General features: G+C 45.5%; 1 protein-coding gene across 1 annotated transcript in view; it reads left to right on the top strand.

Moving 5' to 3' along the window:
* Nucleotides 1-17260, top strand: part of LOC138261170 (diacylglycerol O-acyltransferase 2-like) — a 252957-nt gene that overhangs the window by 146201 nt on the left and 89496 nt on the right. The window lies entirely within an intron of this gene.

Here is a 17260-nt window from a genome sequence, read left to right as displayed (position 1 = left end):
ACCCTCATGGGTGAGTAGCCGCACTTTACAAATACTGATTAATTGACTGATTCATTCATTATCCCGGGTTGAAAGGTAACAGCAGTGAGATCCAGGCTAACCACATTTGTACTTATGAATTATAAAGATTCCATGACCAGGAGGATTTTTTGAAGGACTTCAAGATTTTTCAGATGTCATCATCAGAGACTGGTGAGAACTCACAATCAAGGAGACATGAGGGAGGTTCTTTTGTGTGAGCGCCATTGGGTCAATGGGTGGTGGAAGATATTTTCTCTCTCAGAGCATTGATTTTGTTAGTGGAGAATGCAAGGTTTTCAATTAACTCGTTTGAAGGTACCAAGATGCTTCTAAGTAGGCTATGGGTTGGTGTCTACCTGTAGGTATCTACTCAGTAGTCTGAATTTTGGAATATTGGGAATATCTTTTTCAACTTTGGTGGAAACTGGAAACTGGAAACTGAGCTATATCACATAGAGTGCAAAGTGGCACGATTGGACAGTAGCTTTGATGTACTGCAGTGTCTTTCCAGCACTCACCACTGACATTTGAATTGGCAAAGGTTATCTGTAGACCATCTATTATTCTTCATGGGATTAGTCTTGTAGATGGACATGGTGCAAAGAATATTTAATGCACATGGACACTTTTGAAGATGCTCTCAGATTTCCTGAGGTACCTCCAAATGGGGTTGAGTGAGTTAAAAAATAGTTGTGTGAAATCAGGTTAGGGTTACGTATTTGTGGAATACAATGTGCGGGGACTGAAGAAGGATTAGGTGTTTTTTCTCACATAACACACTTTCATTCAAAAAGTTAAATTATAGTATGACCAGGTAACTGCTGAGAGCTGATAAGGAGGAGTTTAGTAATTGTGGAAAAATAAATTAAGGCAATGTCCATGTGAGTGAGCTGGGACATGAACACTTTGGGTGCAGTGTTCAATTCTTCAATTATGCTTTGACTGTAGAAGTTGGTAAGATCATCTGCGTCCACCTTCAGTAATGGGCAGACTATTTCAGCCTATGACTGTAATGCCACATGGCACTTGTAGTGAAATGCACAAACCCATAGCAAAAGTGGTATGGGCCCTAGTGACAGTAAAGAATTCATACCCACAAGCAATGACTGAACACCACATCAAACCATCTACCTGTTTAATGCCTTTATTGGTTTGTTTATTAATTTAAAACATTTACATAGTGGGTCTGAGACCAAATTAATATGAGAGTGCTTTACATTAAAAGTCTTTGATGTGTCACCTCCATTGATGGCATTCTCTTCTCAGGGACAGAATGCCTTGCATGGTCGTCCTTGGCGGAAAAAATCAGTGTTGGTTTACCCACCCTATATAGTGCCAGGGTTTCTGTCACTGTGACATGGCGATCAAGTGGCTATCAGGCTGAAGTTCCGAGGACTTCTGTTGCCATGGCCAGCGGAGACTCCACCGACAGAAACCTAACAGTTACTCCATCTCTAATCATTTTTTAGCAGATGCCCCTCCTCTGCCAATGTTGCCAGCAGTGAATTGTCTGTGCATGCATTGTCTGGGTGTGCATGCTGCACTGTTGAGTATAGATGCTGTAGGATGTGGAGTGTGGATGCTGTATAAATGTGAGGGTGCATGGCATGTTGGTGCCTGTGTGCTTGGGGACAAATGGGAGTTCATTGCAGCAGGAGGGAGGATGCAGCCCTAACATAAGCTATCAGGCTCTGGGCGTAAGGGCCTAACATGAAATAAAGACCTTACCTCATACCTGAATGGCTCAGAACTCTTGTGTGAAGACTCTACCATCCAACAACACCATTTTAGTGACAAGTTGTTCAAAGAACCTGAGTGGAGACGCAGCAGGACTCTGGTGGTAGTTGACAGCTGGTCCTTGCAGAGGAGGAGACCTGCCTAGAGACACAGGGAGGCCCTGTCACCAGGGAGGGATAGTCTAGGGCTGTCCCTCCTCAAATCCACTGCCAAGTAGTGTCAGCCTGGTTGCTAGCCATTGGGAGCTAATGAGAAAGGTGGCCAAGGGCCAGGAGGAGAGGACAAGAAGCTAACTGAGTGGACTTGAATTTGTGGTGATGCCTCTCACCGAAGACCCAATGCATAAGATCTGAGACACAAGACAGAAAAAGCAGCAAGTGTGTGACACAGTGAGCTGCTAACAGGCAACTGAGCTTCTTCAGGGAAGGAATGCATACTGGCTGAACCACAGAGATACAGCAATGGTGAGTGCATATTTGGGGGACCAGTGGTAGAAGTAAAGAGCCGCAGTTTTTTAGGGCCACAAGGTGGGTTCTCTTGGTATTCATGCACTGTCTGTAGACGGGAGATAAATGCCATTTAAATTCAAGCTCCACCCACTCACTATCTCAGCCAAGTACATGAGGACTACTTCTCAGACTGTATGGGGTACAGGTGAAGGAACCTGCTGCGGAGTTACCTGAGGAGATGGTGGGAACTTGGTATCATGCAGCACCAGCTGGTACTGGCCTTTCTGCTCTGGTTTGAGGGTTCGGCTGTCAATGGAAGGGCCGTGGCCTGTAACAAGGGACTGCTCCACTTTGTAAGCATTGCCTTGACAGAAGTAGAGGGAGGACTAGGAAGCAGAGTCAGCCCGGTCATAGACATGAATGAGGGACTTCCAACAAACACTGAAGCTAATAAGATCTTGGACCCCTCATAATCTGGGTTTAGGCCTTTTCATAGTACAGAGACAGCGCTGATCGCAGTCACGGATTATATTAGATGTTCACTTGATGCCAACCTGCCCTGTATGCTGTTGCTGTTAGATCTATCTGCAGCGTTCAACACTGTGTCACACTTTATACTGCTACACAGGTTCCAAGACATTGGCATTCGGGACCCAGCACTAAATTGGTTTAAGGACTGTCTTTCTAGCAGATCCCAAAATATCTTTTGGGGTAATTTCAGATCCCACACCATAACACTAGACAAGGGTGTCCCTCAGGGTTCTTGTATAAGCACTACACTCTTAAACATCTATGTAGCCCCTTTGGCCAGGATCATCAAAGCGTTTGGTTTCTAGTGTTATCCTATGCGGTTGACACACAGTTAATGATCACCTTTAGTGATAACCGATGAGCGTTTTTCAGCCGGAATGAGATGACTACCTGCAGCTGAATACAGATAAAACTGAGATACTGCTGTTTGGTAATTCCAATGGTCTGGGACCCTGACTGGTGGCCTCCTGAATTAGGCGCAGCTACTATTCCCAAACAAACTGTTGAAAACCTAGGAGTCTGCCTCAACCCTATGCTTTCGATGAAAGACCAGGTTACGTTAATAACTGGCACCGGCTTTCACATGATGTAACTGCTGAGGAAAGTATTTACCTTCCTACCACTTCCAGCAAAGAAAACTTTGGTTCAGGCTTTGACGATCAGCAGATTAGATTATGGAAATGCACTTCTGGCCTCTGCAAATGAGTCGCTGCTGTTGAAACCGCAAGTGGTGTAGACCACTGCCACCTTATCAACAACCTACCATCCGGGGCACAGCCTCACCAGTTACTCTCTCTCCTCTGGTTACCATCCGGAAAGGGATAGTGTTCAAAATGTGCCTCCTAACACAGAACGCCTTAATTGGGAAAGGCCGAAGCTACCTATCCACCAAGCTTACCTTAAATCGTCCTGCCCGATTGCTAAGATCAAGTGATAAAATGCTATTGGTGGTCCCAACAGTGAAAAAGACTTGATCAGGAGGCAGGTCCTTTTCCTACCTTGCCCCATTGTACTGGAATAGGTTGCACTTCTGCACATGTATGTGCCTGGACCACTCCAAGTTTCGTAAACTACTTAAGACAGCCTTGTTCAACGATCTATAGTTACAGTCTGGGCTTGAGTAACAGCATAACTTGACCACAATTGTCCTCCCTTTCTTTGTGCTCCCCCTCGCCCGGGATCTTCAGCTGCACGCTGAGATACCCCATCTAGGGCTGATTTACGCGTGTTACAAGTTCTCTAACATTATATAACATAACATTACTTTCAGCTTGGAGGTGGCAATGAAAAGGACGTTGACTAGTTATTCATGCGTGTGCCCATTTCTGAGTGAGCTCTGGGTATGAAGGATAGTGTCATATTCTATTAATATAATATTAATATGCTGGTAGGTATTCTTGAACCTCCTTGTTGCTTAACTTGATGCATGTAACTTCAGGATTACAAACATTGATTTGAAATGTCTTTTTTAAGGTTTAAGAATTTTTATGAGGTTAACGTGTGTACAGGGATGCATATGCTTCGGGGAAGGCAATGATTTTTAGTGTTGTTTTCGGTAGACACACTTTTTTATTTTTACAGATTTTGGCATTTATAGTTTTTTTCTGAAGTGTGCCCTGTACGGTATCTTCTTGTGCAGTATTGAAGCATGTGATGCTCTAAATTGATTGTTGCCAGGCAATTTTAGGAAGATTGAAAGTAACCTCATGTATTTGAGTTGTGTGTCAAGGAGTCCGGATGTCAGATTAGGGTTGTATTCCTTTCCCAGCTGCATGTCCTGGATACACATACTAATAATGTGGATTATTTTGTGCAAAAACTGGGAAGTAGCAAGGTCTGGGGCCAATTCACAAAGGTAAACTTAGACCTGAAGGTTAAGGGCCTAATTCATAAAGGTAAACTTACAGTGGTGTAACCAAACTTGAGGGGTGCCCCCCTGCACAGTATATGGAAGGCCCCCCTGTGAACCCACTCAGGAGCTCTCATGGCAGGGTCATGAGCTGAGGGGGCCCCCTTAGGCTCGGTTGCCCCCTCCTTGCACTGGGGCATCTGCGGGGGTCTTTGTTATGCCACAGTAAATTTAGACTTCAGGTCTACGTTTTACAACATTTGGCAACTTGAGAGAAGAGGGTTCATACAAGAGTGTGGAGCCATTCAGGCAGCAGGAGAGTTCTTCCATGTTAGGCCCTTAGGTTACAGTCACACTTTCTCCATCTAACTGTAATGCTCTCCCAGATGTCTCCCAGTACACAAACACCACCGTTCAATGTGTCATCACATGCTCGCAGCATTCACACTCAACATCGGCAGCTACAAGTGGGCAGAATAAGCGAGATGGTGGGGCTGCTGTCCCATCAAAGACCTTGACATTGAGTTCAGTGCTTGGGCAATGAGAGGCCACAATGTTGAAGACCAGCCATTGTGTTGTGTGCACAGGGTCTAGACAGTCACACACAAGTGCCAAGACAAACTGATTGTCAGCATCCACCCTACCTTACAGGGGCCAAGTATTGAGACAGCAGAAGTCTATTTCTGGACCATTCACCCCATGCAGTGTCAGCTCTTGGGACCAGCCGTGGACTGTCTGGGAGCGTTGGCCTCCTCACTGCCACAATTTAAGCATCTGGGTGATATGGATGGACATATGCCAACTAATCTGTGCTCAGGTTTGCCAGAGGCTGTAAATGCATTATCTTTTGGCACTGTCCCAGATCAGACAATGGGGCAACCGGCTGCCAGCAGAGATGCTTGAATATCATGAGCCCTCCAGTCCTTCACATCTAATGATGTTTTATGCTCATCCAATATCAGTCAACTCACTCATATAACAGGCATATTCTCCTCATTATATAACTTGCACAGGCCTAAGCAAAGGGCAAAAACTTCTATTTACTTCTGTTTCCTTATTCTTGCCCTCTATATGCATTTTTCTTATGCATGTCACTCTCAGAGGACTCAGTTTATCTCTGTTAATTAGTGCTGTTCACACCAAATTTCAACCAATTTACACCAGGTCAATGTAGATGTAAGCGATGAGAATTCCCTAAAGTCTATTACATTGTAGATTTTCACAAAATGTGCATTCTCCGACATCCACATTATTTTTAGTTAAACCCCAGGGAACTCCCACCTCATCACACCCTTCGTTTGTCTACGTTATACAATATTTGTATATATTAGGGAAACATAACTTGCATCTGTGACATGTTGGAATTGTATCTGAGTTAAGCATGCATAATTTACATATTACTGTCTGTATGTCAGATATACTTCTGTGAAAACATTTGTAAATTGGTTTGTAAATCAGCTGTGGAGTTACTCACTTCATTTAGTTACTACAAGGAGCAGTAACATATACATGAGTATTAGCCATGCACAAAGTACTCGAAATACCATTGTAGGACTCTCCCAAGAGTCCCAGGAATGCCTGGTGTGACAATGGCGGTATGGCATGAGGTGACCAGAATTACATTTGCTGAGGTCTAAAGTTTGTGACATGAAATAAGCTTGTGTGAAGTTATAATGGTGGGCTGTATGAGGGCTCCACTGACCCCTGTTGGTGTGGTGTGGGGAATGCTGAGATGGAGGTTTCTGAAGCAATCTTCCTTTGCCTTCCTTGAGTAGAAAAGTATTGTTTATTGATAAATAACAGATCCTGTACCATGGACCACAGACATCACATTCAGCTCAAACATACATTTTGCCCTCTCCTAAACATAGGTTTTTAGAATTCTCTCTCTCCCTTTCTCTCTCTCTCTCACACACACACATGTGCACACACACAGACACACACACACACATACGTTCTCACTCTTAAAACAAAGGGAAGTAAATAACACATATCTGTTAAAATACTTGAATTTGTACCTCTGCCACACACTGTAGTAGGGTCTTTGGTTACCAGTTTGTCAGTGGGTCTTCTCTCTTTCTTCTTCATCTCCAATTTTTTTGTAGTTCCACATCCCCTGTCTTCAACCATGATGCACTTTTCACACACACTGTGATGCTCATTAGACAGGAAGACATGGGTTTAACCTGTGGAACCTTAACCTCACACTAACTTCAGTTTTCCAGACCCATTTTGCTCAGTTTCTTCCTCTCACTCATTGGCCATGCACCTGCTTTCACTGCCATTTCCTATGGTACTGCCATTCTCCTATAGTACTTCCATTCTGGTTTGATAGTCTCCATTATTTACACTAACCATTCTGGCTCTTGAATTCAAATGGTACCCTCGAAACATCTCTAACTGTAACCTGTGCATGCCAGTCTATATTTGGTACTCATTCTAATTCTACAACTTTCCAGTTCACAGCTCACTGTGTGTGTCATTACATCATAAAAGTGTGGTTAAATCTCTCAACCAAACCGTTGGTCTTCGGATGATATGGATATAACCTGGAATGGTCAATGCTGTTGCTCACTGCGCCTCTGTTTACCCTGCTGTCAAATGCACTACATTGTTAGCAGGTATGTGGGCACAAGGAAGGATCCAAGCCACAAGGTTAACTGAGCCAAGAGCACTGCAACTGTTCCACAGCCACTTCGAATGATGGTGGCGCTGCCTCCACTGTCATTGCGCCAGTGCAATATGCACTGACCATAGACCACACAGCAGGGTCAGGGCACAGTCATTGCTCCGTGAACTCTGTGGGTTGTGCAGGGCACACCATGTGGAACTCTGTGGTCCGCCACCAATTGTAGATGAGGACTGCACCATCAAAGATCTAAGTGAGACAACAAACAGAGTACTGTACAAATCCCAGAGAGCTGAGGAGTGGGTAGGGACAAGTCTGCTCTTATTTGAGAAGGAATATTGAGACCTGCTGACTCAAAGCTTCGGCAGTGTTTCCCCTACACATTAGTCAACTACTGTGAGGGGCCGCAACAACTGGCCAAGGATAACTGCACATGAATAGCGTAGGCTGTTTTGCCTTGGATAAGCACAGGATGCCTCCCATATAATTGCTAACATATAGTAGTAGTAGTAGCCAGTATACTTTGTTGCCTTATAGATTTTGTGGACTGTAGTATGCTGTGTGTGGTTTTGAGTAAAGTGCTTAATCTTTTCCACAATGAAACATTAGCTGAACATTGAATTATTGGTTAACTTGTTGATGGCTGAGTCTCTAACCCCACACTATCTGCCTGAGTAAGCCATGACCTGCTTGACTTCGCTACCTTGAGGGCCAAGTGCCAAAGGGGTGTACCTGATGCTCAGTTTTGGGGCCATTAGTAGAGTTAAGGACACTAGTGGTACAGGGCTTTCATTGATATCCCAAAACTATAGTCAATTGCCTGTGCTGAAAGACCAATCTTGGGAGTCCTCTGGGTCCAGCATACATACTCATAAGTGATTTATGGTCAGTTCTAATCATGTATATATTGCCCCAAAGGCATCACCTATACTAGTGTAAAGCCCTGAGAATCACCAAGACTTCCTTCTCTAATATTGAATATTGTCATGGAACCTTTCAAAACATTGGAAGCAAAAAACTCTGCACTCCTTTTCTTTGATGTACTGGCTCAAACCCCCAGCCATGCCATATTCACTAACATAAATTATTACTGTAGTCCTCAGTCCAGTTTAGAACTTGTATTGAATAGTCAGTTATGCAACACCCTCCTTCATACCCTCAAAATCATGCTTACACTCCACAGCCTGTAGAAATGTTTACCTTTACTTAATCGTTTCATCAGCATCTTACTTGTCTCTGATAAAACAGTCACAATATGTTGCAACACGAAAAAAAACTTTTTTGCTCAAAATCAATAGCACATGCTTGAGAGATTGTATCAACCATTCTTTCCTATGGCTTTACCATCTCTCTGATGTGGACTAGCGCTCCATTCCATTGATTCCACTTTAAACTTCCACTTATTCGGGCTCCATGTTGTTTTGCTGTCCTTTAAAATCACAATTTTTTTAATGTAGATGTTTAGTCTCTTGTAATAAAATGATTACTTGAGAAAAGAAGCACCAGTGATACCTTTTAACATGCTGAAACACTGCAGCAGCCAACACTATGCCAAAGTAGATCATACAGAAATGAAATGCTTCAAAAGGTGCAATGATGGCAGATTTTAGTACTGCTCGGAGCTGTTATCATCTCTCTGAGGGGTAAATGGAAACCATCTACTATGAGGGAAGCTTTAAGCACCTAAGATCAATGTAGTGCCAAATCTCACCAGATGCCTTGAGTGCAATAACCAGTGGTGTGAGCTATTCAGTGATTTTCTTTGACTCCAATGCACAATTCATCCAATTGCTTAGACATTGCTTCCTAAATGAAATTTGCCCATTGGTTCCAGGTGGCAGGACATTTTTACTCAGTGCTCACATCTCTTTCTTTCTCAATGATGCTTTATATCACCTGGATTCACCCTTTCTTGGATGTATCCTCATCATCCAGGAACCCGAAGGAGCAAGCTTCGGATGTCCACCCAACAGGTAGTCTCTTTTCAGCGGCTGGATACTGAAGGCCTGTAGGAGGCTGGCCTGGCTTGTAGTGCCTTTCAAAGGGAACCCAAACCACAGGCAGTGGAATAAGGGGAGCTTTTGGGGTGCCACCAGTCTTGCCACTGGCTTGACAGGTGACACAGGACTTACAAAAATATTTTGTGTCCTCTGACATCCTAGGCCAATGAAACAGGGGGACAAGCCTTTCCCATGTTTTAATTTGCCCAAGATGTCCAGCCAAGGGAATGTCGTGGGCTAGAGTTAGGAGGAACTCTCTGTATTGCAGGGGAATGACCAATCTCCTGGCTGCTCCAGGTTTAGGGTCCCGTGCCTCTGTATACAAGAGGTTGTCCTCCCAGTAAACTCTATGTGAGTCACTGACATCCCCATATTGCTGTTTGACAGCTTGCTGTCTGACAGCTTGCTGTCTTCGACCCTCTAATGTGGGACAGGTTTGCTGTGCCACACTCAGCTCCTCCCTGGCAGGCCCCCCTCCACCCAAAAGCTCAGCAGTGTCTGCTTCCAGCTCCTCTGGTGAAGGTTCTGCACAGGGGGGGAATTCTTCTTCCTCAGAAGTTGAATCATCTGTAGAGGGAGGGATAGTAGGTAGGGATTTACCTTTACTAACCATAGCTTTAGGGAGCACTTGGTCCATTGTTCCAGGATCCAAGTCACCCTGTCCTTTTTGCTTTTTGGCCTGAGCCCTGGTTAAAGCAAAAATATGCCCAGGAATGCCCAGCATTGCTGCATGAGCCTCCAACTCCACTTCTGCCCAAGCTGATGTCTCTAAATCATTCCCTAGTAGACAGTCTACAGGTAAATCTGAGGCAACCACAACTTTCTTTGGACCAGTAACCCCCCAGTTGAGATTTACAACAGCCATGGGGTGGCTAAGAGTGTTGTTATGAGCATCAGTCACTTGGTACTGGTGACCAAGTAGGTGTTGTTCAGGGTGTACCAGTTTCTCTATTACCATGGTAACACTGGCACCTGTGTCCCTGTAGGCCTGAACCTCAACACCATTTATTATGGGAAGTTTCTTGTACTTATCCATATTAAGGGGACAAGCAACCAAGGTGGACAAATCAATGACACCTTCAGAGACTAACACAGCCTCTGTGGTCTCCCTAACAAAACCAACCCCAACTAAATTACCAAAAGTGAGCCCAGCTACTCCCTTGGATTGGCTATTAGTAGGTTTGCTCCCACCACCACTGCTATTACTAGGGGCACTAGGTGTAGCAGTGGGGGTTGTGGTAGTGGGAGGCTTGGTGCTTTTCTTTGGACAACTGGCATCAGTTGTCCAATGGCCTTTTACTTGACATAAATAGCACCATGGTTTCTTTACTTGATTAGAAGAGGATTTGGACCCACCACCCCCACCAGAGTGTTTTTGTGGGCCCGATGAAGACTCATTTTTAGATTTGTCCCCACCCTTGTCTGAAGACTTACCATCCTTCTTCTTGCCAGCCTTGTCACCCCCTGTATGAACTTTTCTGTTCACTCTTGTTCTGACCCATTTGTCTGCCTTCTTTCCCAATTCTTGGGGAGAGGTCAGATCTGAGTCCACTAGATATTGGTGTAACAAATCAGACACACAGTTATTCAGAATATGCTCTCTCAGGATCAGATTATACAGGCTTTCATAGTCAGAAACTTTACTGCCATGTAACCACCCATCCAAGGTCTTCACTGAATAGTCAACAAAGTCTACCCAGTCTTGTGAGGACTCTTTTCTGGTTTCTCTGAACTTAATCCTGTATTGTTCAGTGGTTAAGCCAAATCCATCCAAGAGTGCATTCTTCAAAACTGTAAAATTATTGGCATCACTTTCCTTCACAGAAAGGAGCCTATCCCTACGCTTTCCACTGAAAGATAGCCATAGGATAGCAGCCCACTGCCTTTGAGGGACCCCCTGTACAACACAGGCCCTCTCAAGTGCAGCGAACAACTTGTTAATGTCATCCCCCTCCTTGTAAGGGGGAACTATCTTATGCAGATTCCTAGAATCATGCTCTTTCACAGGATTACTATCTGTAATACTGCTGCTGCCACCATGGGGTCCTAACCCCAACCTCTGTCTTTCTTTTTCTAAGTCTAAAGATTCCCTGTCTAGAGCCAGCTGTTGCTGTTTAAGCTTCAGCCTGGAATCTTCCACTCTCAATCTATTGAGCTCCCTTTCTAACATTCTGTCATCAGGGTGGGTGGGTTAGGCATGCTTTGACACAGAAGAATGGTGTGAATGAACAGAGGGAGAAATGTCCCTAACAGTTGGCACTCTAACAACTTGACCTGCAGGAATGACATCCCTACTGTGATGAGAGCTCACATTAGTACCAGTGGTCTGCTAAGGGGCAAGTTGGAAAGAATACCATCTAACAGTCTTGCTGGGGCTGCCCCAGAATCAGAGTGTGAACCATCTCCTAACTTCTCAACAGATGTGCCAGCTAAGGCCTTATCATTTTCAATGAGCATGTTAATCAACAATTCTCTAGAGGGATTCTTCCCTACCCCTAAACCTCTATCAATGCAGAGACTCCTTACACCTTTCCAGTTAAGGTGGTCATAAGCAGAGCTGACCAGATCAAGAGTAGGACCAGTGCCAGACATGATAGAAAAAGGTTTAAGGGACAGAAAAAGAAAGAAAAAGTTTCAGAACTTTTTAAAGAAACAGAAAAAAAACGTTTTCACCTTTTTTGAAACTTTTTGAAAGTTTAGAGGTACTTTTCAGCACTAAGCAAATAGAGTAAGAGAAGAAAAGCAAAACTTTTTGGTTAGATGTACATACACTGAACTTGTTTTGTAAATTTTTCTCTTATGAAAAGTACAATATGACAAAGTGGTAAGCAGTTACAAGTACTTATCCCACCGCTGCCACCAATGTAGGAGGCTGGCCTGGCTTGTAGTGGGTACCAAGGGGTACTTACACTCTGTACCAGGTCCAGTTATCCCTTATTAGTGTAGAAGAGGTGTTTCTAGCAGCTTAGGCTGATAGAAGGTAGCTATAGCAGAGCAGCTTAGGCTGAACTAGGAGACATGCAAAGCTCCTACTATACCACTGGTGTCACATGCACAATATCATAAGAAAACACAATACACAGATATACTAAAATTAAAGGTACTTTATTTTTATGACAATATGCCAAAAGTATCTCAGTGAGTACCCTCAGTATGAGGATAGCAAATATACACATGATATATGTACACAATACCAAAAATATGCAGTAATAGCAAAAGGAAGTAATGCAAGCAGTGTATAGTTACAATAGATTGCAATAGGAGCACATAGGTATAGGGGCAACACAAACCATATACTCCAAAAGTGGAATGCGAATAACGTATGGACCCCAAACCTATGTGAGCTTGTAGAGGGTCGCTGGGACTGTAAGAAAACAGTGAGGGTTAGAAAAATAGCCCACCCCAAGACCCTGAAAAGTAGGTGTAAAGTGCACCTATATTCCCCAGAGAGCACAGAAGTCGTGATAGGGGAATTCTGCAAGAAAGAACAACACCAGCAATGCAACCAAAGTGGATTTCCGGACGAGAGTACCTGTGGAACAAGGGGACCAAGTCCAAGAGTCGCGACAAAGTCGAGATTGGGCAGATGCCCAGGAAATGCCAGCTGAGGGTGCAAAGAAGCTGCCACTGGATGGTAGAAGCTGTGGATTCTGCAAGAACGAAGAGGGCTAGAAACTTCCCCTTTGGAGGATGAATGTCCCACGTCGTGAAAAAGCTTGCAGAGGTGTTCCCACGCAGAAAGACCACGAACAAGCCTTGCTAGCTGCAAGGGTCGCGGTTAGGGTTTTTGGATGCTGCTGTGGCCCAGGAGGGACCAGGATGTTGGCAATTGCGTGAGGAGACAGAGGGGGCACCCAGCAAGACAGGGAGTCCTCACAGAAGCAGGCAGCACCCGCAGAAGTGCCGGAACAGGCACTGCAAAGAGGAGTGAACCGGAGCTCACCCGAAGTCACAAAAGAAGATCCCACAATGCTGGAGGACAACTCAGGAGGTTGTGCACTGCAGGTTAGAGTGTCGGGGACCCAGGCTTGGCTGTGCACAAAGGAAATTCTGGAAGAGTGCACAGGAGCCGGAGCAGCTGCAAATCACGCGGTACCCAGCAATGCAGTCTAGCGTGGGGAGGCAAGGACTTACCTCCACCAAACTTGGACTGAAGAGTCACTGGACTGTGGGAGTCACTTGGACAGAGTTGCTGAGTTCCAGGGACCACGCTCGTCGTGCTGAGAGGGGACCCAGAGGACCAGTGATGCAGTCTTTTGTTGCCTGCGGTTTCAGGGGGAAGATTCCGTCGACCCACTGGAGATTTCTTCAGAGCTCCTGGTGCAAGAAGGAGGCAGGCTACCCCCAGAGCATGCACCACCAGGAAAACAGTCGAGAAGGCGGCAGGATCAGCGATACAAGGTTGCAGTAGTCGTCTTTGCTACTTTGTTGCGGTTTTGCAGGCGTCCTGAGCAGTCAGCGGTCGATTCCTTGGCAGAAGGTGAAGAGAAAGATGCAAAGGAACTCTGATGAGCTCTTGCATTCATTATCTAAAGAATTCCCCAAAGCAGAGACCCTAAATAGCCAGAAAAGGAGGTTTGGCTACCTAGGAAGGAGGATAGGCTAGCAACACAGGTCAGAGCCTATCAGGAGGAGTCTCTAATGTCACCTGCTGGCACTGGCCACTCAGAGCAGTCCAGTGTGCCAGCAGCACCTCTGTTTCCAAGATGGCAGAGGTCTGGAGCACACTGGAGGAGCTCTAGGCACCTCCCCTGGGAGGTGCAGGTCAGGGGAGTGGTCACTCCCCTTTCCTTTGTCCAGTTTCGCGCCAGAGCAGGGCTGGGGGATCCCTAAACCAGTGTAGACTGGCTTATGCAGAGATGGGCACCATCTGTGCCCATCAAAGCATTTCCAGAGGCTGGGGGAGGCTACTCCTCCCCAGCCCTGACACCTTTTTCCAAAGGGAGAGGGTGTAACACCCTCTCTCTGAGGAAGTCCTTTGTTCTGCCTTCCTGGGCCAAGCCTGGCTGGACCCCAGGAGGGCAGAAACCTGTCTGAGGGGTTGGTAGCAGCAGCTGCAGTGAAACCCCAGGAAAGGCAGTTTGGCAGTACCCGGGTCTGTGCTAGAGACCCGGGGGATCATGGAATTGTCTCTCCAATGCCAGGATGGCATTGGGGTGGCAATTCCATGATCTTAGACATGTTACATGGCCATGTTCGGAGTTACCATTGTGACGCTATACATAGGTAGTGACCTGTGTATAGTGCACGCGTGTAATGGTGTCCCCGCACTCACAAAGTCCGGGGAATTTGCCCTGAACGATGTGGGGGCACCTTGGCTAGTGCCAGGGTGCCCACACACTAAGTAACTTAGCACTCAACCTTCACCATGTGAAGGTTAGACATATAGGTGACTTATAAGTTACTTAAGTGCAGTGGTAAATGGCTGTGAAATAACGTGGACGTTATTTCACTCAGGCTGCAGTGGCAGGCCTGTGTAAGAATTGTCAGAGCTCCCTATGGGTGGCAAAAGAAATGCTGCAGCCCATAGGGATCTCCTGGAACCCCAATACCCTGGGTACCTTAGTACCATATACTAGGGAATTATAAGGGTGTTCCAGTATGCCAATGTGAATTGGTGAAATTGGTCACTAGCCTGTTAGTGACAATTTGGAAAGCAGAGAGAGCATAACCACTGAGGTTCTGGTTAGCAGAGCCTCAGTGAGACAGTTAGTCATCACACAGGGAACACATACAGGGCACACTTATGAGCACTGGGGCCCTGGCTGGCAGGGTCCCAGTGACACATACAACTAAAACAACATATATACAGTGAAATATGGGGGTAACATGCCAAGCAAGATGGTACTTTCCTACAAGGGAGCTATGGAATTTGGGCATCCCAGTTCATTGGTGTAACATACGCTGAGAAGGCCTCTCTTTGTTTCTGTCAGCTTCACCTTCCAACAGCAACTCTATTTGCAAAGCTTAATTGGTCCCTTGTAAAATGAAAATTACATTCACTTTTTTCTGCCTTTTAAACAAATCATCTCTTGAATTGGCCTGCTAGCCCCCAGTGATTACACTCCCTCATCCAATGACCCTGGCTCAGCTTGCGTAGTCCTCTTTCTTAACTTGCAGATAGACTGGTACTGGAAACCTAACCATCAAGCTCACTTATAAATTGGTAACAGGAAGGTAACATAGAGACCATGACATCTTGAACCTACTGTCTGTGTCAGGACCTCCAGTCTAATTAAAGGGGACCATTATGTTTATAATACCTACACGCTGCTCCTTCAGTCAAGAAACCTGGTGCTTGTGGTGGTGAGGACATTGTCTTTTGACCCTCTCACCAGCGCGAGGTGCCAGGGCTTGAGCCCTTAAACTCACCAGACCACTCTATGAGATGTATAAAAACAAATGCATGGAGTTGTATTGTTGCAGTGACCCCTTACCTTTGTCAGAGACGGTTAGGCTCTCTCAGGAGTATCCCTTACAGAACTTCGAGCATGAGAAACTGGAGTATTACTCTTAAGAATATCACGAGCAATACTCTATATGTGTGAGCATCTAAACCTGGTCATATCAATTCCTGTATAAATGTAATCAGGTGCACAATAACTACTAGTCTGCAGGAAATAACAGGTCCCCGTTTGCTGCTATTGTATATTTTCTGTACGGAAAAGTCTGAGATTGACATGTAGGGTCCATTTGGGCTTCTCGCAGCATGTAGGTGATGGACTTAACTGTTTTCCAGGGGTGAAATAAACACTTTAAGTTTAATTTTACTAAGAACTCAGTTTCAGTTAGTAATCTACATTTTGAAAGGAACTTCTCATCTGTCTTTCATCCAAAGGAATTTCTCATCTGTCCTTCATCCATGTTCTGTAGAACAGTTAAAGGGGTTAAACATTTCATACTAGCCTTCCAACCACACTCCAGCTGCATTCATTCTGTGGACACTGCTTGGTCAAAGCTTGCCACCTTGGGGTCCTCTCCATGAGGAAGACAGAAAGAACCCTGGGCAACTCCTAACTAAAAAAACAAGTCTCTTTCTGAAGTATGTAAGCTACTTTAGGAACTAAAGAGAAATCTGGTATGTGTTCTTCTTAAACCAGCTGTATATTGCTACAGTGTCAAGGTTCATCTGACTACTCCCAACTATCTTTTTTCCACATCATCATCATTCCAACACATGCTGGCAACCAATCAGAGTGCTTGCAAACTAGACAATGAACTTGCTGTCAGCAGTTGACCAGCCTGTTTACATAGCATACAGAGCAATGCATCATCTCCTTGCATAACCTGGGTAAACTGCTATGGTAAGCCCTAAGAGGAAATCTAAGTAGAGGGACCTCTTTGTGATGCACTATAGATGCTTCACCTTAGTCACCAATGACATGTGAAATAGACCATCATTTTCCATAGAAAGCAAATGGTGATCATTATGACCTTGGCGGTCAGGTTACTGCCATGCCGGCGATGGCAGTAGTACCGTCGCCAGGCCGGCGGGAATGACCGCCAAATAATGACCATGGGGGTGATCCCTCCCATAGACAGCCAATGTACCACACCAACCGCCAGCGCAGTATGACCACTGAACACGGCGGTAGCCACCCACAGGCAGGCGGAAGACAAGGATCCGCCCACCATATTATGACATAGCCCACCGTCAGGATTTCCAGGGCGGAAGCAATGACACCAAAAGCCTGGTGGAAACACATCATTTAAAAGGAGACACCCCCCTCCAGGGACACAGAGGAGTTAGCGGCTGCCATGGAACCTGAACTACAAGTCTTCCCGATGCTATAGCACGCCATGGCCCTCCTGGAGCACCAACGCTGACAAAGACGACGACGGTGAGTACAGCCACCTAGCACACAAAGGAGGGAGTGAGGGAAGGGAGAGTAACACACACACACACAACACACACCATACAATCAATCAATCATTTGTTAAGCGCGCTACTCACCCGATAGGGTCTCAAGGCGCCGGGGGGAGGGGGGCTGCTGCTCGAATAGCCAGGTCTTGAGATGTTTCCTGAAGGCCAGGAGGTCCTGGG

Source organism: Pleurodeles waltl, chromosome 2_1, assembly GCF_031143425.1.
Source record: "Pleurodeles waltl isolate 20211129_DDA chromosome 2_1, aPleWal1.hap1.20221129, whole genome shotgun sequence".
NCBI classification, from domain to species: domain Eukaryota; kingdom Metazoa; phylum Chordata; class Amphibia; order Caudata; family Salamandridae; genus Pleurodeles; species Pleurodeles waltl.
The sequence above is the reverse complement of the archived record's forward strand: the minus strand, read 5'-3'. Positions and strand labels throughout refer to the sequence as shown.